Source organism: Microcaecilia unicolor, chromosome 2, assembly GCF_901765095.1.
Source record: "Microcaecilia unicolor chromosome 2, aMicUni1.1, whole genome shotgun sequence".
Lineage (NCBI taxonomy): Eukaryota > Metazoa > Chordata > Amphibia > Gymnophiona > Siphonopidae > Microcaecilia > Microcaecilia unicolor.
The window spans coordinates 631,713,271-631,737,919 of NC_044032.1; the positions used below are offsets into that span (position 1 = coordinate 631,713,271).

General features: G+C 45.4%; 1 protein-coding gene across 2 annotated transcripts in view; it reads left to right on the forward strand.

The window, feature by feature from the left end:
* Positions 1–12,439: 12,439 nt before the first annotated feature.
* ELF2 (E74 like ETS transcription factor 2) overlaps positions 12,440–24,649 on the forward strand; it is a 215,658-nt gene continuing 203,448 nt past the window's right edge. The window contains exon 1 of one of the 2 annotated variants that reach the window (XM_030191713.1): positions 12,440–12,620. The gene's annotated coding sequence lies outside the window, so the exon portion shown is untranslated. Of the gene's footprint in view, positions 12,621–20,210; positions 20,367–24,649 lie in introns of those variants that run through there. The other variant, XM_030191714.1, reaches the window with a different exon arrangement.

The following is a 24,649-nucleotide window of genomic DNA, read 5'->3' on the forward strand; positions in this document are numbered from 1 at the left end:
AATAGCCCTAGCCTCCTTAATCTTTCTTCATAGGGAAGTCGTCCCATCCTCACTATCATTTTAGTCGCCCTTCTCTGCACCTTTTCCAATTCTACTATATCTTTCTTGAGATGCGGTGACCAGAATTGAACACAATACTCAAGGTGCGGTCGCACCATGGAGCGATACAACGGCATTATAACATCCTCACACCTGTTTTCCATACCTTTCCTAATAATACCCAACATTCTATTCGCTTTCCGAGCCACAGCAGCACACTGAGCAGAAGGTTTCAGTGTATTATCAATGACGACCCCCAGATCCCTTTCTTGGTCCGTAACTCCTAACGTGGAACCTTGCATGACGTAGCTATAATTCGGGTTCTTTTTTCCCACATGCATCACCTTGCACTTGCTCACATTAAATGTCATCTGCCATTTAGCCTCCCAGTCTCGTAAGGTCCTCTTGTAATTTTTCACAATCCTGTCGCGATTTAATAACTTTGAATAACTTTGAGGCTTATTTTCAAAGCACTTAGCCTCCCAAAGTTCCATAGAAACCTATGGAACTTAGCCTCCCAAAGTGCTTTGAAAATATGCCTCTATGTGTCATCAGCAAATTTAATTACCTCGCTAGTTACTCCCATCTCTAAATATATTAAAAAGCAGCGGTCCTAGCACAGACCCCTGAGGAACACTATATTTATTTATTTATATATTTAATTTATTTATTTATTGCATTTGTATCCCACATTTCCCCACCTATTTGCAGGCTCAATGTGGCTTACAAAAACCTGTTATGGCATCGCCATTCCAGGAGACAGGTACAATTGGTGTTACAATAAGATCATGGGTGAGAAGAAAAGAGCAGAATAAAGTTAGAGAAAGGTGACTGTCAGAGTAGGTGGTAAGGTGTTATAATAAGCTATGGATTGTCTTTGTAGGCATTGTTGAAGAGAGAAGTTTTCAGTGATTTACAAAAGTTAGTTATTTTGTTGATCGCTTTCAAGTCAGTTGGTAGTGCATTCCATAGCTGCGTGCTCATGTAGGAGAAGCTAGTCGCATGTGTTAGCTTGTACTTTAGGAAGGGGGGAGAAAATCCGCCAAAAAAGCGGAGAACTCAAACACCCCATGATAAAAAACGGAGTCACAGAAAAAGTGGGAGAGCGACCAAGGAAGCCAGAGACTGGAGGATGTGGGAACAATGAATAATTTTATTAATAAATTTGGAGACTCGACACAACGTTGTGTTTCGGCCGTCAGGCCTGCATCAGGAGTCTTTGTGACAAGATATTGTCAAAGACTATCAATGATAGTTGTTCAAACGTAACGTTATAGTCTTTAAAAAGACTTTGTTGGGAAACAAGTGACCGTCAGGTACACATCGCGGACAGCGCTAGCTGTGTACCTGACGGTCACTTGTTTCCCAACAAAGTCTTTTTAAAGACTATAACGTTACGTTTGAACAACTATCATTGATAGTCTTTGACAATATCTTGTCACAAAGACTCCTGATGCAGGCCTGACGGCCGAAACACAACGTTGTGTCGAGTCTCCAAATTTATTAATAAAATTATTCATTGTTCCCACATCCTCCAGTCTCTGGCTTCCTTGGTCGCTCTCCCACTTTTTCTGTGACTCAGCTTGTACTTTAGTCCTTTGCAGTTGGAGAAGTGCAGATCAAGGAATTTGCGGGCTGATCTTTTAGCATTTCTTGAAGGCAGGTCCACGAGGTCTAGCATGTAGCTCAGGGCATCTCCATGGATGATTTTGTGAACAATCGTGCAGATCTTGAACACAAAACGTTCTTTGAGTGGGAGCCAATGAAGTTTTTCTCTTAGGGGTTTTGCACTTTCATATCTTGATTTGCCAAATATGAGTCTGGCTGCGGTATTCTGGGCTGTTTGAAGTTTCTTGATATTCTGTTCTTTGCAGCCTGCGTATAGTGCGTTGCAGTAATCTAGGTTACTCAGCACCATTGACTGTACCAGGCTACGGAAAATGGATCTCGGAAAGAAAGGTTTTACTCGTTTGAGTTTCCATATGGAGTGGAACATCTTTTTCGTTGTATTCTTCACGTGGGTTTAGAGTGTGAGATTTTGGTCAATGGTAACTCCCAAAATTTTCAGATTGTTTGAGACTGGAAGGGAAAAGTTCGATGTGGATATGGTGGTGAAGTTACTTGTGTTATGTTGTGAGGTGAGGATAAGACATTGTGTTTTTTCTGCGTTGAGTTTTAACTGGAATGCATCAGCCCAGGAGTGCATGATTTGGAGGCTTTGATTTAGCTCGGTGATTTCCTTTACGTCGTGTTTGAACGGGATGTAAATTGTGACATCGTCTGTGTATATATTTAGGGGTTGAGGTTATGATTGGCTAGTAACTTGGCTAAGGGTGTCATCATTAGGTTGAAGAGGGTTGGTGAGAGGAGGGATCCTTGGGGGACTCCACATTCAGGTGTCCATGGGGCTGAAATATCTCCGTTCGCTATTACTTGATATGATCTTTATGGTCAGGAATCCTCTGAACCAGTTGAGAATGTTACCTCCAATTCCAAAGCATTCAAGAATATTTAGTAATATTCCGTAGTTGACCATGTCAAAGGCACTGGACATGTCAAATTGTAGGAGGAGTATGTTATTGCCAGTTGCGATTGTTTGTTTGAATGAGTTGATTAAAGTCACTAGTACGGTTTCAGTACTGTGGTTCGAACGGAATCCTGATTGAGACTCGTGTAGAACTGAGTATTTATTTAGGTAGTCCGTGAGTTGTTTCGTCACTACGCCTTCCATGAGTTTGGTTATTAGTGGGATAGATGCCACTGGGCGATAATTGGTTAGGTCATTTGTATTTTTCTTTGCATCTTTGGGTAAAGGGGTAAGTAGAATGTTTCCTTTATCTTTAGGGAAGAGGCCATTTTGTAGCATGTAATTTAGGTGTCTCGTGAGGTCTGTTTTTATTTATTTATTTATTTATAAGATTTCCCAATTTCTTACAAGCATATCACTTGTTACAGAAAAACAGCATAATATAAATATTAAAGAAATAAGCAAAAGGAAAAATTATACATGCTTTCTTAGACCTCAACTAGAGGGGGGGGGGGGGGGGTTACAATTTAGTGGAGTTATATACAGGTAAATAACACAAATATACATAATGCGGTTTATGTGTGTAATTCGTCACATATCATTTATCCAATTCTACATTAAGCTGTTTCATATCCAGAAAGGATTTTAGCTGTTCTGAGTCATAAAATACATACTTTATCCCACTAAACCTGACTAGGCATTTGCAAGGGTACACTAACAAAAATTAGCCACCCAATTTAAGGACATCCTGTTTCAATGCCAAAAATAATTTTCTACGTTCTTGGGTTACTTTAGTAACATCCGGAAATATCCATAATTTTGTTCCATAAAAAGGAACCTTTGAAAATTTAAAGTATAGTTTTAATATTGCATTGAGGTCTTGTTCAAACACCAGTGAAACCAAAAGGGTGGCTCTTTCTGGAACTATTTCAATAGGTTGTTCTAGGATTTCTGACAGATTGTTCAAGTCTATACCATCCAAACCTTCTTTCTTTCCTTTTTTTTCCATCTGAGCTTGTTGGAAGATAATAAATTGTATTTATAGGAGGAATAAGTTCTTGAGGCATTTTCAAATTTTCTTGCAAATATTTTTTAAACAATTCAATAGGCGTCTTACCAGGAATTTTAGGAAAATTCAATACACGAAGGTTTAGTCTTTTATTAAAGTTCTCAATCTGTTCAATTTTTCTAAGCATTGCCAAATTGTCTTTTATCACCGTCACTTTAAATTCTTGCAATTGATCCATATCTTTTTAAAAATCTTTTACTTGTGTCCTCAAGTCTTCTTTAACCGTTTCTAACTTTTTTTTGCCATATCCTCAATTCTCAGAGACAAAGTATTTACCGTTTCTGAAGCATTTTGAAGAGTTGAATCCATTTTGCTCAGCTTTAGCCAAATCCTCTCTAGTTGACCTCCGGAGTTGTTTCGGGTCCTTTAAGCACACGGACCTCTCTCTCCTGGCTACTTTTCTGTGGCAAGGGTCCTCCATCTGCTGGCTCCTTATTCCCCATATTGGGTTCTCAGATGCCTGCTCCCCTCACCATCGCTAAGGCCAGACACGGACGGCACTTAGAATCGGGAGGCGGGGATAAAGATGTTGCAAAGCCCATGAGGGGCTCCGCTCCACCGGATGCCCCTGCTGCAGGCGACCCCCGTCTCTCCACTCTGTGACGGGCGCGTCAGGAAACGCTCCATGCTACCCTGAAGTGGAGAAGAAGAAGCTGCGGGCGGCGGTGGAAGCCTCACAGCTCCTTTTCGCTTTGTGTGCGGCATCGTGGAATAGAGGAATCGCTTCACCCCCGAGCAGTACGAACACGCTCACACTTCCGCCATCTTGGTAACGCCCCTCGTGAGGTCTGTTTTGAATTGCTGAGGGGCAGATTTTATGAGGCTAATAGGGCATAGACAACTTGCGAAGAGTTGCAGTCTGTAGATCTGTTTAGAAAAAAAAAAAAGGTTTATTTGTGTTGGGGTTAATAACCCTTGTGGTTTGCTAGGCGTGTTGACAATATACACATCTCCCACAGCTTTTGTGACCTCTTAACTCAGATATAGTAGAAATCCGGGGAGATGGGTTAACGGATTAAAAAAGTATTGCATATTTAAAAAGTACTGCAGTGGTCAAGAATATACAACAAGAACAGGAGTAGACCTGCACACACTCCACCCAAGCTAAAGTAGCTGATACATATTTTTAGATCTTTTACTTTTTATTAACAAAGTATCAGCACCAGAGTTTTGGATAAGAAACATTGTTTCTCTGTTAAGAACTTCATTAGGATGGAGGTAGGATGTGCAATGATGTAAATGTGGTGTTTATACACAATTGGAACTGCCAGGTCACTGCAATACACCAAACAAATGAGCACAAACCCAATATATTTTGATATATATTCTTTTATATAAAGATATTTTGTAGTTTACACATTTTTTTTATATTTGCTTTAATTGTTTTTGTGGTTGTTGTAATAGTTTACTAGTTAACATTTAAAGCCAAGAAGTGCAGAGTGATGCACTTGGGGTGCAGAAACCCAAAAGAGAGAGACTGGATAGGAGGGGAGAGATTAGTAAACTCGACTCAGGAGAGAGACCTTGGGGTGTTGGTGTCTGAGGATCTAAAGGTGAAGAAACAATGTGATAAGGCCATGGCTGGGGCCAGAAGGATGCTAGGCTGCTTGTAGAGGGGTATAACCAGCAGAAGAAAGGAGGTGTAGATGCCCCTCTACAAGTTGGTGAGACCCCACTTGGAGTATTGTGTTCAGTTTTGGAGGCCATATCTTGTTAAAGATGTAAAAAGACTGGAAGCAGTGCAAAGAAAAGCTAGAAAAATGGTATGGGATTTGCAATGCAAACCATGTGAGGAGAGACTTGCTGACCTGACTACGTACACCTCGGAGGAAAGGAGAAACAGGGTTGACATGATACAGACGTTCAAATATTTGAAAGCTGTTAATCTGTTAACGAACCTTTCCAGAGCCGGGAAGGCGGTAGAACTAGAGGACATGAATTGAGCTTGAAGGGAGGGGAAGACTCAGGAGTAATGTCAGGAAGTATTTTTTCACAGAGAGGGTGGTAGATATGTGGAATGCCCTACTGCGGGAGGTGGTGGAGATGAAAACGGTAATGGAATTAAAAAATGCATGGGATAAACACAAAGCAATCCTGTTTAGAAGGAATGGATCTATGGAATCTTAGCGGAGATTGGATGGTGACATTGGTATTTGGAGAGTAAAACCAGTGCAGGGTGGACTTCTACGGTCTGTGCCCCGATCGTGACTGAATAGGTATGGAGGGGCTGGATTGTAAATTTTAAGGGGCTTCGACGTTAGCTTCAGAACTTTTAGTACAGGAACAGTGCTGTGCAGACTTCTACGGTCTGTGCCCTGAGAAAGGCAGGGACAAATCAAACTTGGGTATACAAATAAAGTATTACATACCATGTAAAATTAGTTTATCTTGTTGGGCAGACTGGATGGACCGTTCAGGTCTTTATCTGCCATCATTTACTATGTTACTATATACAGAGAGACACAATAAGGTAGCATATTTCATCCACAGTAAACTTTGTAAACATTATACTATTGCTGTACCAGAAAAAAACCCCCCAATTGGGATCATGACAACAGAATTGTGGAGAGCTAAGAGGATGTGATCTCCTGAGATATTCCCAATTCCACTGATAACAAGCTCGATGCAAGAAAACCATACCCTGTGGCAAAGGGGAAAGCATAAGAACAGCATTATATATTTGTCCATTACCAAGTGACTAGTCTGTATTATGTGTGGAGAAAGTGAAGAACCTCAAAATGGCAAAAAAAAAAAAAATGCGATCAGCAACCATGCAAATGTGGTGTAAAGATATAGAGAGTGTTCAAACTCTATTGGGAGACAACTGCCTGATTACTACTACTACTACTATTTAACATTTCTAGAGCGCTACAAAGTGTACGCAGCACTCTACAAACACAGAAGAAAGACAGTCCCTGCTCAAAGAGCTTACAATCTAATAGACAAAAAGTAAAGCATTTAATATTTAAGCAGTCAAGCACAAGAGAACAGTCACAGAAGGACTGAAGATGTTGAAGGGTGGTCAGTGTGATTAGGTGTAACTCTGGTTGGAGTAGTGGGAGAAGGTGACAAAAGAATAGAAATGGGTGATGTAAAAGCAATGAGTGGGTTGATAGGGAGGTTATATAAGACATGTCACTCTAGGGGTGGGCGGGACTAAGTCTAAAGCAGGAGAAGGTATTCTCTGCAGCCTATCTGTGAGATGGAAAATGCTCTCTGAAGCTGCTGCAGCAGCTATAAGTTGTTAGTTTTCTCTCCCTGAAAGAGATCCAAGCCACACCCACGATTAAAATAAAAACTAATAGTACTTTGATATGTTTTGCATATAGTTGTTGCTTTTTATGATCTTCAGAAGGAGGCTTTCTTTGGGACAATGACCATTGAGACCAGCAGCAGCGGTCTGTCAACTCCAGCATACGGTGGTGACATAGGACCAAGGTGCATCCTGTCATTCTATGCAGAAAACTATGGAGACTACAGAACCAGCAGCCAACCAGAGGTGACAGTCTGATCTTTATCAAATGATTCCAAACTGAATCTATTTGAAGATATCATCCAGTTTGAAAAAAACCAAAAAAGACGCCACTGTTTTTCATGCCTTGTGCTGCCATGTGGAGCACAGTTCTTCTGGTCCTGTATGCAGAAAACGACCCCATCTGGAGAGCTTACCATAACAGAGAATGGAAAAATCATGATCGCCTGGGTCACTTCCATCTCATCCATAAAAAGTGTATATATGTACAGTACACACCAGGGGCATAGCCAGACTTTGGCGACAAGGGCGGTCCAGAGCCCGAGGTGAGGGGGCACATTTTAACTCCCCCTCCCCCAAACCCTCCACCGCCAGGTACCTTTTGCTGGCGGGGTCCCCAACTCCCACCAGCCTAAGTCCCCTTTAGCGCCGGTCTCCGAGTCCGGCGCGTTCGCTGATCTGGATTCTGTTTCTGTGAGTCCTCAGGACTTGCAGAAACCAAATCCAGCTCAGCAACGCACCGGAGACTGGAGCTGAAGAGTTATATACAGGTAAATAACACAAATATACATAATGCGGATTATGTGTGTAATTCGTCACATATCATTTATCCAATTCTACATTAAGCTGTTTCATATCCAGAAAGGATTTTAGCTGTTCTGAGTCATAAAATACATACTTTATCCCACTAAACCTGACTAGGCATTTGCAAGGGTACACCCACCAGCAAAAGGTACCTGGTGGGGGTGAAAGCAGGGGGGCCAGGGCTAAATCTGCAGGGCCCCCCATGCCCCCACCTAGCTACGCCCCTGGTACACACACGCTCATAGAGAGATAATATTAAGTACATAAGTATTGCCACACGGGGACAGACCAAAGGTCCATCAAGCCCAGCATCCTGTTTCCAACAGTGGCCAATTCAGGTCACAAATACCTGGCATGATCCAGAAAAAGTTCAATACGTTTTATGCTGCTTATCCCAGAAATAAGCAGTGGATTTTCCCCAAGTCAGTTTAATAATGGTCTATGGACTTTTCCTTTAGGAAGCCATCCAGACCTTTTTTTAAACCCCGCTAAGCTAGCCGCCTTTACCACATTCTCTGGCAACGAATTCCAGAGTTGAAATTACACATTGAGTGAAGAAAACTTTTCTCCGATTTATTAAATTTACTACTTCGTAGCTTCATCGCATGCCCCCTAGTCCTAGTATTTTACACACATACATATACACTTACTGGGAGGAGCCTCTCCAGTGGTATAGCCAAGATCTTTGCCTGCAGTGAGCAGCGACTGATACATACTGCCCGCACCGGACCCACAGCCTTCCCTCTGATGTATTTTTGCCTATGCGGAAACAGGAAGTTGCATCAGAGGCAGGGGCGTATCCAGATAGCTAATTTTGGGTGGGCCTGAGCCCAAGGTGGGTGGGCATGGAATTTACCTCCCCCTGGCCCCCCTCCGGTTGCTCCTCTCTCCACCCCTGCCTGTCCACAAACCCCAAATATTAAATACTTGAGCTGGCGGGGATCCCCAAACCCTGCCAGCTAAAGATTTCCTCCTCCTCCTCGAGCAGCCAGCACTCTTCCAAACGGCAGCTGCCATTACTTGCCTCAAACTGATGCTAAGATCTGCTATTTACAAAGTATGCAGGAGGGACTGATGTTGGGAGTTTTCAGCTGGTGGGGCTTGGGAATTCCTGCCAGCCACATCATAGGTGTGCTGCTACTGGGTGGGCCTGGGTAGAACCTCCCCCTCACATTTTCCTATATCATTGGCACCCACATGTATGGCTCCCCCCCCCCCCCCCAGCACCATCTAAAATCTGGACAAGATTTTAGATGGTGCTGGGTGGGGGGGGGGGGGGGGAGCCATACATGTGGGTGCCAATGATATAGGAAAATGTGGGAGGGAGGTTCTGAAAGCCAAATGTAGGCTCATAAATAGAAAGCTGAAATCCAGAACTGCTAAGGCAGCATTGTCAGAAGTGCTCCCCATTCCATGCGAAGGGCCCAAGAGACCGGCAAAGCTCCAGAGCCTAAATGCGTGGATGAGACAATGGTGCAGGGAGGAGGGTTTTAGATTTGTTAGGAACCGGGCAATATTCTGGGGTAGGGGGTACTTATTCAGAAAGATAGGTGGAACAAGGATGCTATCATCAACATTTAAAAAGGAAATAGAGCAGCTTTTAAATTAGAAACAGTTGCTCAGAAATGCATGGTTCAGAACAAGGTATCTTTGAAGGATATCACCATAACTGGGAAGAAAGGGCATCCCAAAAACAAGGTTGACCAGATTTCTTTAAATAAAGAGCAGACAGATTTTAAAGATTGCACATTATCGCTGTCAACTGCTGATCGAGTTGTACATAGGAATTAAAAAAAACATTGTTTGAAATGTTTGTATGCAAATACCAGAAGTGGCAATGCAGAATATGGGAGGTGGGGACAGACGTAGCAATGCAGAATATGGGAGGGGGAGATGGGGCAGTGCAGGATATAGGGGGAGACAAGGGAGTACTAGATGGTTGGGGGTGGGGAGAGAAAGAGAAGGGGCACTGAGGGATGTTGGTTTTGTTTTTGTGGTAGCGGTGGTGGGGAGAGGAGGAGAAATGGAGTGATACTAGATGATTGGGGGGCGGGTCCGAGGGACAGGGCAATGCTGGACAGTGATGGTGTGTGAGAGGGAAGTGATGTTGGAAGGTGGGGGAAGAGACAGAGGGGTGATGCTGGATGGTGAGTGGGAAGAGAGATGGGTTGATACTGGATAGCTGAAGAGACAGAGAGAAAGGGATGATGCTGGATGGCAGGGAAGAGAGGGACAGATGTTGGAAATGGGGAGATGGAAGAAATGAAAAAGAAAGAAAGAAAGAAAGAGAGAGGGGAAATGTACATAGATGGCAGGGCGTGGAAGACAGAAGGAAGGCAATGCCACCCATGGATGGAGGGAAAGGGATAAGCTAGAGACTAGATAAATTTAAGAAGGAGGCAGGAAAATGGAAGAAAGTTGAATGTGAAAGAGCAGGGAATGAAGAAGAAAGGTGAAAAGAAATAGTGAATGGACAATAGGCCCTGGAAACAGAGTTCACAGCAAAGAGAGACGGAACCAAGATGATTAGAAAAATAAAATCACCAGACAACAAAGGTAAGAAAAATGATATTATTTTCAGTTTAGTAATTGAAATGTCAGTTCTGAGAATTTACTTCTGCTGTCTGTAATTTGCACTGTACAGGAGGAAATGTGAGAGGGGACGCTTTACGCTTTATGCAATTGTGTGATAAAAAATGTTAATCAGGGTGCAGCCCTAATATTTACCAATGCAACCTCAACTTGACTTATAGTTACATGGATAAATAAGTACCTTCTCCCAGGGTCCCTCTTTACCTACTGAAGCTGTGCACCCAAGTCCTTATGTATCAAAATACCCACCCCTTTGGTTTTGCTGCCAGCAGTATCAGAAACAAAAAGTGTCATGGGGTAATTTCAATGGGACAGCAGGGACTTATGGCTAGAACGTGATCCAATTCCTTAAGATGGCATTTCTTAGGGAAATTTAGGCCTTTGCCATTAATGGTCAGCACTTAGGCACCTACCATATCAATATGCTGAGAAAAGGATCACCCAATAGAGACTGTACTGACATAATGTCAAAGTGCAGACAGTCAGAGTCCCAACACTCAACTATAAAAACCCCAAGGAGAATTCCCCCACTGAGAACCCTTGCATTAAAAGAGCCCCAACCCATCCACCCCAGTAAAAAAACCCCAAAACATTCCACCCATACAAAACCCCCTCCCCACAAAAAAAAAATATCCTGCCCCACTTAACCACCCAGACTTATACCCTTGATGTAGTACATTTAAAGCACACCCATTTCCCTCCTGGAAACTTATGAGTATGTTAAGCTTCTGAACTCTGAATTCACAGAGCAAAGAACACTTGGAGAAGTTACCGAGTAAAGCAGTAATGCGGAGGACAGGTTCAGTGTCCAAAGAGTTCCTTGTCAGTCTTTTGTTACTGCTGTTAGAGGGGGGGGGGGGGGGGTGTCCGTGTGCCAATTCTGCACCCTGGGTTTTATTGAGGAGGAAGGGGCCGAGGATTGCGGCGGTGGTGGTGCAGCTTCTAGTCCTCCGTCTCGCATTCATCGCCAGTCCTCTTGTGCCACATCTGTAGAAACACCAGGGGCGTAGCTACATGGGGGCATGGGCCCAAGTAGATTTGATCCTGGCCCCCCTCCCGCTGCCAACCCTCCCCCGCCACCGTCAGGAACCTCTGCTGGCGGGGGTCCCCAATCCCCGCCAGCTGACGTCATCTTCGGTGCGGCCACGTTGCTGATCAGCAATGTGTCTGCGCCAGAGAAGAGGACTTTGGCTGGCGGGGGTTGGGGACCCCCCCGCCAGCAAAGGTACCCGGCGGCAAGGGAGGGTTGGCGGCAGTGTGAAGGGGGGGGGGGGTCAAAGCAGGGCCGCCGAGAGACTGGGCCGGGCTCGGGACAAGGTCGCTCCCGGGCCCCCGTCCCCACCCCCTCGGCCCGTCCCCACTGCCACCCCCAGGTTGTCGTCGCCCCCCCCCTGAGGGGGGCCTGGCGCCACAGTCTCACCTGCCTCCGCCACCGGGCCAGGCCCCTTCCACCCGAACACCCGCCAGCAGAAGTGCTGTCTTCTGACTCCGGCATGCGTGGCCCACACAGATGCGCTCCTCTCAGCTGATCTTCACTGTACTCTGCAGGGCTTCTGTGCATCTGACGTCCTGCAGAGTACAGTGAAGATCAGCTGAGAGGAGCGTGTCCGTGTGGGCCGCGCACACCGGAGTCAGAACAGAAGACAGCACTTCTGCTGGTGGGTGTTCGGGTGGAAGGGGCCCGGTGGCGGGTGGAACTGTGGCGCCGGGCCCCGGGAATTTTGTCCCCCCTGTCCCCCCCCTCTCGGCGGCCCTGGGTCAAAGGTGGTGGTGGCGGCTGTGGGAAGGTAAAACAATGGTGGTGGTGGTGGTGGGGGCTAAAGTGTGCCCCTTCTTCTTGGGCTCTGGACCCCCCTCCTGCCGAAGTCTGGCTATGCCCCTGAGAAACACAGAGCAAAAGCAAACGACATCCTGTATTTTAATACTTGCCGTGCCAGTTCCTCCAGAACAAGTTGAAATTCCTTTAGACTGATGTGGAGGATAGACATGGAATTTTGAAAAGAATGACAGGCCGGATCATCTCCTCAACAGAATTATGAAGTAAATTTAGGGGGGGGGGGGTTCCATTTTGTTGTTGGGGGAGGGAGCCATTATTATTGGCCATAAGCTGAGAACTGTGCATTACGTTCTGCTTTCCCATCGTGTGTCAGTCAGTGAAGTCTCTCTCTCTCTTTCCTATGTGTCACCGGCCCCCCCCTCCCCCTCCTCAGCGGGGCGGGGTGGAGGGAGGTGAGAGCCAGGCTGAGCTGTGAGGCCGCCGCTGTTGTTATTTTTTCTCCTGGCTGTGGAGAGAAGAGGCCGCTCCGGGCCCAGTCGCGCGACCGCCGGATCTTGTGGTAAGAAGCAGCAGCACCTGCTGGGGAGGGGGAGCGGCCCTGGGGGCAAATGCGCGCTCTGTCCAGGCCCCCCCCCACCGCCAACCGGAGCGGGCCGCCACCGAGTGCCAAGGCTGCAGTCGGGGCCTGGTCCCGGCACCGGGGAGGGGTTGCAGGCGCCTTTCCTGAGCGGTGGGGGGAGGGCCTCTGGCCTGGGGAGTGGGAGGGGGCTGGTGAAGTAGTTTGGAGGCGATTTTACCCAGTGGGAGAGAGGAGAGCGCTGGGGGTGACTGCTCTGGCTCTATATCCCCTAGAGAAATTGCCAGGATGTGAAGGAGACCGGCCTAGTGGGTGATGGTACCGACTACTACTTACCCTATGTTTGGAATAAACTCCCTGCCCACCTCTTCAATGTCGCTTTTGGCACATAACCATTCTACCTCCATCCAGGATATCTAGACTGCCCCATCTTGACATTTCGTCCTTTAGATTGTAAGCTCCTCTGAGCAGGGACTGGCTTTCTGCGTTAAACTGTACAGCGCTGCGTAACCCTGGTAGCGCTTTAGAAATGTTAAGTAGTAGTAGTATAGCGCTACAAGGCATACGCAGCGCTGCACACCATACACAAAAAGACAGTCCCCGGCCCTTGTTACCAGTGCCTGAGCTTGGGTTAGGAGTGGACATGGTCTCAAGGTTACTTGGGTGTGGGAAAACTTGTTTTTTCCTTTGGTTGGTGAAGGTTGGGGGGGGGGGGGGGTTAACACTTGGTGGGATGACGGTCCATGCCTGGCCCCCCTGATCAGGAGAGTAGGAGTAGTGGATTGAGAATCAGGGAAGCAAGGGTTCAAATCCTGCTGCTGCTCATCCTTGTAATTTTCCGCAAGTCCCTTAACCTCCATACTACTACTACTTATCATTTCTGTAGCACTACTAGACATACGCACCGCTGTACACTTGAACATGAAGAGCCAGTCCCTGCTCGACAGAGCTTACAATCTAATTAGGACAGACAAACAGAACAAATAAGAGAGAAGGGAATTACTAAGGTGGGGATGATAAAATAAGGGTTCTGAACAAGTGAGTAAGGATTAGGAGTTAAAAGCAGCATCAAAAAGGTGGGCAACTAAGGGCTCTGTTTACAAATGCACGCAAAAGATTAGCGTGCGCTAACTGTGTAGACATCCATAGGAATATGATGAACACTAGTGCACCTTTGTAAACACGGTCCTTAGGTTTGAAGTTCTCAGGAGACAGCAAAATACATACTATACTGAATGTAAGTCACCTTGAGATACTATTGAAAAAGGTCTGAGTTAAATCCCAAATCCCTTCCTACAATGCCTAATCCTAGTTGAATCAATATAACCTATAACCCACTCAGATAACTGGAAGTCACATTAAACCTACCAATAGGTGAGAAAATGTGGGTTACAAATGTAATAAATAAATAGATGTATGTATGTATGTGAGTATGCTACCCTTGGAGTTGAGAGTTAAGCAGTCGAGTCCCTGTCAGGGTTGGAAGTATTGAAGGATGTCAGTATCTTGCTCTGGTCGGTTGATCCTTGGCTTCAGTTTATGGGTGATTGTCACTTGTCACCAAAGTGGAGTTGGAGTGACTGTGCTGAAGTTAGCGGGAGGAGTGTGACCCCTGGGGAGGGACAGAGTGGGATATGGGGTGACCCTGCCTGACGTGGGGTGGTGGTACTGTACATTTGTCCTTTAGATTGTAAGCTCCTTGAGCAGGGACTGTCCTTCTATGTTAAATTGTACAGCGCTGCGTAACCCTAGTAGCGCTTTAGAAATGTTAAGTAGTAGTAGTGATACATGATCCTGGGAATGAAGGTGGGGCTGAGTGTACCTGGCTGTGATCAATGGGTTGTGGGTAACGTTGACTGGCACCAGGCCTGGGGATAACCATACCTGTTCCCTGGGCTGATGTCTATGTGTGCAGTGACATTGTGAGGCCTTGGCAAGGAGTGAAAGGTAACTTTGTTTGGACTCAGGTGGACTTTTGTGTGTGTTGGATAGTTTCAAAGTTATCCAGTTCCGGGAGGGAGATTATGGGAATGTCCTGGACAGGGGCGGACTAAAAGTGATCTGGGCCCCTGGGCAGTAAAGATCATTGGGCCCCTCTGACTGCTGCTCGCTGTCCCCCTCCTGCACAGTACAGTCCCCCGAGTCTCGGTGGGCTCTTCCTGATCCTACCTTGAAGGGCCCTGATGGTCTCTAGCGGATTATTTGGTGGTAGGAAAGATTCCCACTCTTTCCTGCCTGGTGCCTCTGTGTTTTCAAAATGGGTACCGAGACTTCTTGCGGTAGTCTTGCGGGTCTCGACAGACTCATGAGACTGCTGCAGGGATTCCTGACAGTCATAGTAACATAGTAGATTACGGCAGAAAAAGACCTGCACGGTCCATTCAGTCTGCCCAACAAGGTAAACTCATATGTGCTACTTTTTGTGTATACCCTACCTTGATTTGTACCTGTCCTCTTCAGGGCACAGACCGTATAAGTCTGCCCAGCACTATCCCCGCCTCCCAACCACCAGCCCCGCCTCCCACCACATTTTTAAAACAGTGATGTTGTGCTGGGCAGAATAGCAACAGCAGGCAGGAGAGTGTTGTTCTTTTCTGCCCACACAGAGGCCACTAGACCACTAGGGCCCTTCAAAGAAGGATCCACTGAGAGGGGGGGGGGGGAGCCTCTGGGCCCTCGGCCATTGACCGGTTGTCTGAATGGTCCTGGATTTTTTAGAACTCCATCCTAGTGCATTATAGTAGGTACTGCAACATTGTTTCAGAGGGTAGAATTATAACTGCTTTGAGATTTAAGTTAAAAACCAGGGTTAGACAAAAAAAAAAATCTCTCTTGGAACTGGGTAGTTTGGCAGCTCTGCCTAGTTATGGTGAACTTGACTTTTCCCTAGGTTAGAGGTATTTCTTTTTGGCGGGGGAGGGGAGGGTAGAACCTTCAACCTTGATCAGGTGAGATCTGAGTGATAATGGTGGTGGGGTTGTTCTGCCTGTTCCCTGGGGTAGGGTGTGGGTAAAGGTGCTGTGTGTGTGTGCGTGTGTATGTATGTATACATATATATATATATTTTTTTTTTTGGGGGGGGGGGGGGAGGGTAAGTGACTGACTGGACTTGTTCTGGGGTGCGAGGAAATAGGTTAACTGTGCGAGACCTAAGTGTAGAAGTGAGAGTGTGTTACTATGCCTTTGGGGAAGGGTAAGGCATGACCACTTTTAGCCCTGAGTTGTGAGGGATAGTGCCTGTCCCTTCAGCTGGGAGACGGCGGCACTTGCAGGTTGGAGCCGAGGCTGATTGTTCTCCTCTCCGTGTAGACATGCTGTTGGGAACAGGGCTGGTCTTACGCGGGGCGGCCGCACAGGGCCTCATAGCCCCAGCATAGTAACATAGTAGATGATGGCAGAAAAAGACCTGCACGGTCCATCCAGTCTACCCAACAAGATAAACTCATATGTGCTACTTTTTGTGTATAGGATACAAATGAAACAAATAAAAAAAAAAATCCAAAATCTGTTTAGTGCTAGTACATAAGTATTGCTATAGTGGGACAGACTGAAGGTCCATCAAGCCCAGCGTCCTGTTTCCAACAGTGGCCAATCCAGGTTCCCAGCCTGTGGGTCACATCACCAAATGTAGTCACACTGTCATATACAGTATATATATATGTATGTGTGTGTGTGTATATATATATATATATATATATACACAATAACAACTCATCATAAATTCAAATTAACATAACGCAATTGTACAACATGTATTCTCTATATCTCCACTGTTTTTGCTAATTATCTTTATTTCCAGTTTAATGATCCTAATTGTTCAAGCTTTCTTTGTCATGAATGAAATTTAACCTATTACCTTTAGCTCTTATCATAGGACGAACTTTCCTCTTGTAACCTAACCTAATCTGTCCCTTTACCCCAACTATGTATTTCTCCTATCCGGAACTGGTAGTCACCACTTTCGGAATTATGTAAGCCACATTGAGCCTGCAAATAGGTGGGAAAATGTGGGATACAAATGTTATAAATAAATATAGTAGAGCTGAGTTGGCCCTGATTTAATATATATATATATTTAAATAAGAGCTGTTCCTGAGGAGCAACAATATATCAGCCAGTCAAAAAAAAAACAGCTTATGTCTGGACTCTTCCTGGCTGGAAACGAGGATTGTGAGGTACCCTACCTTGATTTGTACCTGTCCTCTTCAGGGCACAGACCGTATAAGTCTGCCCAGCATTATCCCCGCCTCCCAACCACCAGCCCCGGCACAGACCGTATACGTCTGCCCAGCACTATCCCTGCCTCCCAACCACTGCCTCCCAATCAACATGACAGTATCAGCATTCGGCATCATGATGTATTTAATCCTCTCTGTCTCAACCAGTCAGGATCCCCCTTTTAGGCGCCAGACAGGGCTCCCTGACTAATCACAGCTGCACTTCGGTAGCAGCTCAGCCACCTGAAAAAAAATGTGGCTGAGTCCACAGAAGTGCAACTATGATTGTGAATGCAATTGAGTGATCCAGTCGGCGCACAGCTGCTCTCGGGAGTCGAGCCACTGTCTGCTGCTTCTGTGAACTGCATGGGCACTACTGAAGGGCTGAAGATCAAAAGCAAAAACGGGCGCTAGAGGCCAATAGCTCCATACTATCGCCTGTGTTTGCTCCCTCCTGATGATCAGAGCCGGTGAGTGCATGTAATAACGTGTATGCCGGCTCTGAACGCTAATTGCATGCAAACAAGGGTCTCCCGCATTCATCCCTCATGATCAGCGGGCAGCGCGCCAAACAAGGGCACTGCTACCGCTGTAAACCTTACACCAGCTAGGAGCTGGCATTAGGGTTTGCTAGCAAGGGAGGAATTAAGGAGACCACTGAAGAGGTTTGATAGGTCTGGGATTTTCTCCCGGACCTGTCAAACCTAAGTCCACCCCCCCCCCCCAAAGGCCCTCCACCAGCAAAGCACAAAAATCCTGGTGGTCCAGTGGGACTGCTAGTTTCTCCCCCTCTCACACCCCTCCACTGAACTAAAGTGCCCTGGTGGTCCAGTGGGATTGCTACCTATCCGCCTCCTTCCCTCTGGCAGCCTACCTCTCCGTTATCGTAGTAGTGGGAGGAGGGAGGGACTAGCACTCCAGACGCGTTCCTAAAATGGCGGTGTCCCGTCCTGCTCGGTGCATCCTAGGATGCGCAGGGCGGGACATCAGCCCCGCCCAGCGCATTCCAGGATGCACCGGGCAGGGCGAGACGCCACCATTTTCAGAAGGCACCCAAAGAGGAGTGGAGGGAATGCTAATCCATCCCTCCTCTCACCACTACAACCACAGAGGGGTAGGCTGCTGGGGGGAGGGGCAGATAGCAGACCACCAGGGCATTTTTATGCGGGGTGGGGAACCTAGTGGTCCCACTGGACCACCAGGGTTTTTGTTCTTTGGGAGTGGGGGGAGAAAATCCCAGACCTGCCAAACAACTTCTGCGGAGGGGCACCTAAATTTGCACGCTATTAGATTTGATCATAGGGCATTATAGTCTTGCGCTGTTCCGGCGCTATTTTTAGAGTGCTTTTTAGAACAGCGTGGGGCTTCTGATCATCGGCCTATGAGCAATTCAGTCAGGGTCTGCTCTCAACCCAGCTGCTCTCTTGGGCTATATTCTTACCTCCCCCCCCCCCCCCCCCCCCGCTGAAGTACTGAGGACCATCTAACGTTAAAAGCAAGTACTTCCCTTTTGTGTGTTTTTTTATTTTCCCACTTATATTTTTCTTTTTTGGGGGGGGGGGAGGGGGTCCTTGTGCTGCATGTGCTATGGATTGCTGTATGGTGAGTGTGTCTGTGTTTGCTTTTTTTTTTTTTTAAAGCAAGTATAATGTAGATCATGTGAGGGTTGCTTGGTTGTCAGATTTCTATGGAAGGGTCCATTTAAGTATTTTCATGTAGATGGGTTATGGGTGTGGGAAGGTCTAGATTGGGATGTTTACGGATTTTTTTGTTTGTTTTGGCTGGAGGGTTTCAAGAACAAGGACCCTGTGAGTCTGGGGTTAGGTTTGTATAGATTGGGGTTTGGGTTTCTTTTTATAATTTCTTCACATTTGAACTTGCTCTTTTATTTGCTGTTACTGTTCATCTGTGCAGCTGTTAATTTTGGTAGTGTTACCTCTTGGATACAGTTTTTTTTTTCTGTTTGTGCTATGGTGCATGCTCTTCAATAAAAATGCTTAAATCTGGATAAGGTGGTTACATTTTGACCTTCTTTGAGTTTCTTGAGTTGGGACTTTGATTGAGAACTTAGTTTGTGATTGATTGAATGCTTATTTTTTTATTTCTGACACCCTGATGATTTCTATAGATATTATTTTTGCACTCATATATGTTTGCCAACCCATATGATGTATAATGTTGTGCATTGCTTAAACAGTCACTCCTTTTTTTTTCTGCTATTTATGTTCTAATCAGGCATGTTATGTTGAGCTCATATTGTTGGTTTGGGAAACCTTTTAAAGACTTTTTTTTTAAAAATTGCTATTTGTGTTTTTGGTTTGCTTAGAACTTTAAATTGTAAGCCACATTGAGCCTGCGAATAGGTGGGAAAATGTGGGATACAAATGCAATAAATAAATGAATGAATATATAAGCAGGTTTGGTAACGTGATGATGTTCTACTCCACACAACGCTATCATTAGTTTTTATATGGCCCAGGCCCCAGGTTAAACACAATAACAAATTTATATCTGAATTAAAAACAACATGCTGCAAAAAAGTTGTGATCCAACAAAGCTAAAATGGAACCGTTTGCCCTGAATCAGGAGTAGTATTTGCTTGATAAACAAGATTCAGGCCAAAACATTCTATTTTAGTTTTGTGGACACCATTTTACTGCATGGCCATGGGGGGGGGGACTATAAACTACCCCCCCCCCAAAAAAAAAAAAACAACAACAACGTGCTTGGTCTAATGGGGGTGGGGGGGTGGGGAGGGTTAAAAATTCTATTGTTAACCAGAAATTTGTCCTGTTACTTCAATATTGTGTGTTTGACAGATCAGTTTTTGAAAGTGTTTAGCCACCAAACTGTGGCACTTTGGAAGTTTAACATTGAGCCCTGGCTGAAGTCCCCCCCCCACCTTTTCAGCTGCGGGCCTCCAAGTTCTCCTCACCATCAGTGGTACCAATCCTTCAGATGTTAGTCAATTTAGATGCCCATATGTCTTTATTTGTAATTTCATAAAAAAAAAAAAAACAAAAAAACTTATTGTCAGCAGGAGGCTAGGCAAGGGGGGGGGGGGGGGCTCCATTAAACGGGTCTGCACAAGGTCCCACAATTGCCAACACCCGGCCTTGGTGGGAGAGGGAACCGGGCTCTTAATTTCCAGATAATTTGTCAGTGAGGGGAGCCAAGTCGATCCCCCCCCCCCCCTCCCGGTACTCCACGAGATAGTGAAAGCAAAACAAATCCCCCGCCCCACCCCCACCGCCCTGGGGGAGGTGCTCGTGCTGCTAGTTTTGGTCCTTTCGCTCTGTCCTGGGCAGCATCGGCGGGTTTCTTCTCTAAGCAAGGGCAGATTCAGCTCCTACGTAGGCATTTATCCCGCCTCGTGATCTCGGACCCCTCTAGCCCCCTCCTTGCTCTGATCAAAGCCTGCTGTCCTCCCCTCCGGGTTAATATCCTCGTGCAAACACAGAGCACTAGTGCAGCAGAGTCTCCTCGGAGCTTCGCTACAGTCCTCGTTCTGGTAGGTGCTGCTGGGCTCCATGTCTCTCCATTGCGTGCGTGTGTGTTGGGGTGGGGGGAGGATGCACGGCGCTGAGCTGCTCCTCCTGCGGGCCAAAGTATGGGCATGGCCGAGCCGCTTTGTGCCCACTTGGAGTGACCGGGACGCTATCCTGCCATCCATGTCCTGTTCAGCACCAGCCTCTCCCTCCCAAGATCGGGGCTTGGGCTGCCCTGGAATGGGCGTTGAGGCAGGAGGGGATTCCTTGCAAGTCAGCAGACATGGTGGCAGGGCAGCTTCATCTCATCCGGCTGGTCCTAGAGGTTGTTGAAGTCAGGCCGTAGCTGTGCGTGATCTGCCGCCTCCTCCCCCGTCTGCTGTCAGATCTGCCTGTGCAGGCTGCAGATCGGGTCCCAGGCTGGGCCTATCGAGAGCTTTCACAGTCCCGATCTCCCTCGATTCCTGTCCTGGCTGACCCAGGAAACTAAAAGTAATCACCATATACCAAACAACGCCTTCATAAAACCTTTTTCTTATGTAACACAAGGCAGCTGCGTTTTGCAGGTTGTATTCTTTTGTCCGTCATCACCCTGAAAGTTGTGTGTGTTAAATTAATCGATATTGTTGTGTTAGAAGTTGTAAACTGTAGTATCTTCTTTGCGACCACGTTTGGCGTATGTTTCTGATGTTTTTTTTTTTTACATGTCTGGGAGTCTGGGAAAGCTAATGGTTATTTTTAGCAGCATAGTTTGGATACACATTGACTCTTCTTATTGGACTTCTGTGGCTCAGATGATTTTTTCCCCCCAATTTGTAAACTATCTAATTGCAGAAAAGATCAGTTAGATGATGTGCATTGGACCATCAGGGGAATCGGCTCTACAAACATGACATTTCCCAGTAACCCCCCCCCCCCCAGTACTGGTTATTAGCAATGGTGCCCCACCCCTTGTTGACAAGATGTGTTTTAAACGTTGTTTTATTTTGAATAAAGACAAATCAAGCAAAACTTGTACAGAAAAACGAATTCAAATATGTAATATGCTATCATAGGAAACCTTTATGTTTAAAAAGCAAAACCATGTGCATGTAAGGGCTAGATAAATGAATTAAAACAAATCCCCTTAATATTATTAAATAATTTCTATAGCGCTACCAGTCGTACTTGGTAGCAATAATGAAACAGTGATTGAATATTTATCTATTTGTTGCATTTGTATCCCACATTTTCCCACCAATTTGCAGGCTCAATGTGGCTTACATTATGCCGTAATGGTAATAGCCATTTCCGGGTAGAGAATTACAAGTGGTATTGCATTAAGGCACATAAATGATACAAAAGAGTATACAAGTGGTATTGCCTTGAAGTTCCTGAGCGATAGAGTGAATTATGATTAAAGTTAGATTATCAACTATAGAAAGTTCATTTCTGGCCTGAGAAACAAAGTGGTAGTGTGTATTGTGTAACTTTCATTAGTAGTTGAGAAGGTTATCAGTCTAATGTGAATAGTTTGTTATTGTATAGTTCAGGTAAAGTCTAGTTTTCTAGTAATTAGGATGGGTCGTTGTGGTATGCCTTCTTGAATAGGTTGGTTTTCAGTAGTTTTCGGAAGATTGTTAGGTCGTGCATTGTTTTTATGGCCTTTGGTAGTGCGTTCCATATTTGCGCGCATATGTAGGAGAAGCTGGATGCATAGGTGGATTTACATTTAAGTCCTTTGCAGCTGGGGTAGTGGAGATTCAAGAATGTGCGCGCTGATCTTTTTGTGTTCCTAGTTGGCAGGTCTATGAGGTGTGACATGTAGGTCGGGGCTTCACTGTGAACGATTTTGTGGACCAGGGTGCAAACTTTTAACGCAATTCGTTCTTTTAGTGGGAGCCAGTGGAATTTTTCTCTTAGGGGTTTGGCACTTTCGTATTTAATTTTTCCAAATATGAGTCTGGCTGCTGTGTTTTGGGCAGTTTGGAGTTTCTTAATGATTTGTTCTTTGCATCCGGCATAGATGGCATTGCAGTAATCTAGGTGGCTTAGTATCATTGATTGTACTAGGCTGCGGAATATATCCCTTGGGAAGAAAGGTTTTATTCTTTTGAGTTTCCACATTGAGTGGAACATTTTCTTTGCTGTATTTTTCGCATGGCTTTTGAGTGTGAGGTTTCGATCAATTGTGACTCCAAGAATTTTCAGACTGTCTGAAACTGGAAGGGTGTAGTTTGGGGTGATTATTCGTGTTATATTGTGAGGAGAGAATGAGACATTGTGTCTTTTCTGCGTTGAGCTTTAGTTGGAATGCATCCGCCCACAAATTAATTATTTGGAGGCTGTGTTTGATTTCATTTGTGATTTCAGTTAGATCGTGTTTTAATGGGATGTAGATCGTGACATCATCTGCGTAGATGTACGGGTTAAGTCCTTGGTTGGATAACGATTTGGCTAAGGGTGTCATCATTAAGTTAAAAAGGGTTGGTGAGAGCGGTGATCCTTGAGGTACTCCACATTCTTGTTTTTTTTCATAAGTATTGCCATACTGGGAAAGACCAAAGGTCCATCAAGCCCAGTATCCTGTTTCTAACAGTGGCCAATCCAGGTCACAAATATCCGGCAAGATCCCAAAAATGAACAAAACATTTTATACTACTTATCCCAGAAATAGTGGATTTTCCACAAGTCCATTTAATAACGGTCTATGGACTTTTCCTTTAGGAAGCCGTCCAAACCTTTTTTAAACTCCGCTAAGCTAACCGCCTTTATGACATTCTCTGGCAACGAATTCCAGAGTTTAATTACACGTTGAGTGAAGAAAATGTTTCTCAGATTCGTTTTAAATTTACTACATTGTAGCTTCATCGCGTTCCCCCTAGTCCTAGTATTTTTGGAAAGTGTGAACAGACGCTTCACATCTACCCGTTCAACTCCACTCATTATTTTATAGACCTCTATCATATCTCCCCTCAGCCGCCTTTTCTCCAAGCGGAAGAGCCCTAGCCGCTTTAGCCTTTCCTCATAAGGAAGTCGTCCCATCCCCTTTATCATTTTCGTTGCCCTTCTCTGCACCTTTTCTAATTCCACTATATATTTTTTGAGATGCGGCAACCAGAATTGAACACAATATTCGAGGTGCGGTCACACCATGGAGCAATACAAAGGCATTGTAACATCCTCATTTTTGTTTTCCATTCCTTTCCTGATAATACCCAACATTCTATTTGCTTTCTTAGCCACAGCAGCACACTGAGTAGAAGATCTCAACGTATCATCAACGACGACACCTAGATCCCTTTCTCGATCCGTGACTCCTAACGTGGTTCCTCTCTCCCACATGCATCACTTTGCACTTGCTCATATTAAACGTCATCTGCCATTTAGACGCCCAATGTCCCAGTCTTGTAAGGTCCGCTTGTAATTTTTCACAATCCTCCCGCGATTTAACAACTTTGAATAACTTTGTGTCATCAGCAAATTTAATTACCTCACTAGTTACTCCCATCTCTAGGTCATTTATAAATATGTTGAAAAGCAGCGGTCCCAGCACAGAGCCCCAGGTTTCCATGGTGGTGATGTATTTGAATTTGATATCACTTGGTATGTTCTTGCGGTTAGGAAGCCATTAATCTACCTAAGTACGTTTCCTCCACTCCCGAAGTAATCAAGAATGTTTGAAAGTATTTGGTGGCTGACCATGTCAAATGCGCTGGACATGTCAAATTGTAGGAGAAGTACACTATTACCAGTTGCAATTGTTTGTTTGAATTTGGTTAGGAGTGTGATTAATACTGTTTCGGTGCTGTGGTTGGCTCGAAATCCTGACTGTGATTCAAGTAATATTGAGAATTTGTTTAAGTAGTCGGTAAGTTGTTTGGTTACCATACTTTCCATTAGTTTGACTGTCAGAGGGATGGATGCTACTGGGCGGTAGTTGGTTGTGTCATTTGTCATAGTAAGCAGCCTGAGCCAACAGATTTATTTTCCACAGAACATAATTAACTTTGTATGAACTTGGCTGTTAATAGCAGTGGCGTAGCTACGTGGGGCCATGGGGGCATTCCTGTCCTGGCTGACCCAGGAAACAAAGTAATCATCGTATACCAAACAACGCCTTCATAAAACCTTTTTCTTATGTACTGAGAGCTGTAATATAAGACAGCTGCGTTTTGCAGGTTTTATCCCCGTAGATTTGGCCCTGGCCCCCTCCCCGTCCGCCAGCCCTCCCCCGTCACCGTCAGATACTTTTGCCGGCGGGGGTCCCCAACCCCTGCCACCTGAAGTCCTCTTCTCTGGCACTGCCGCGTTGCTGATCTGCAAG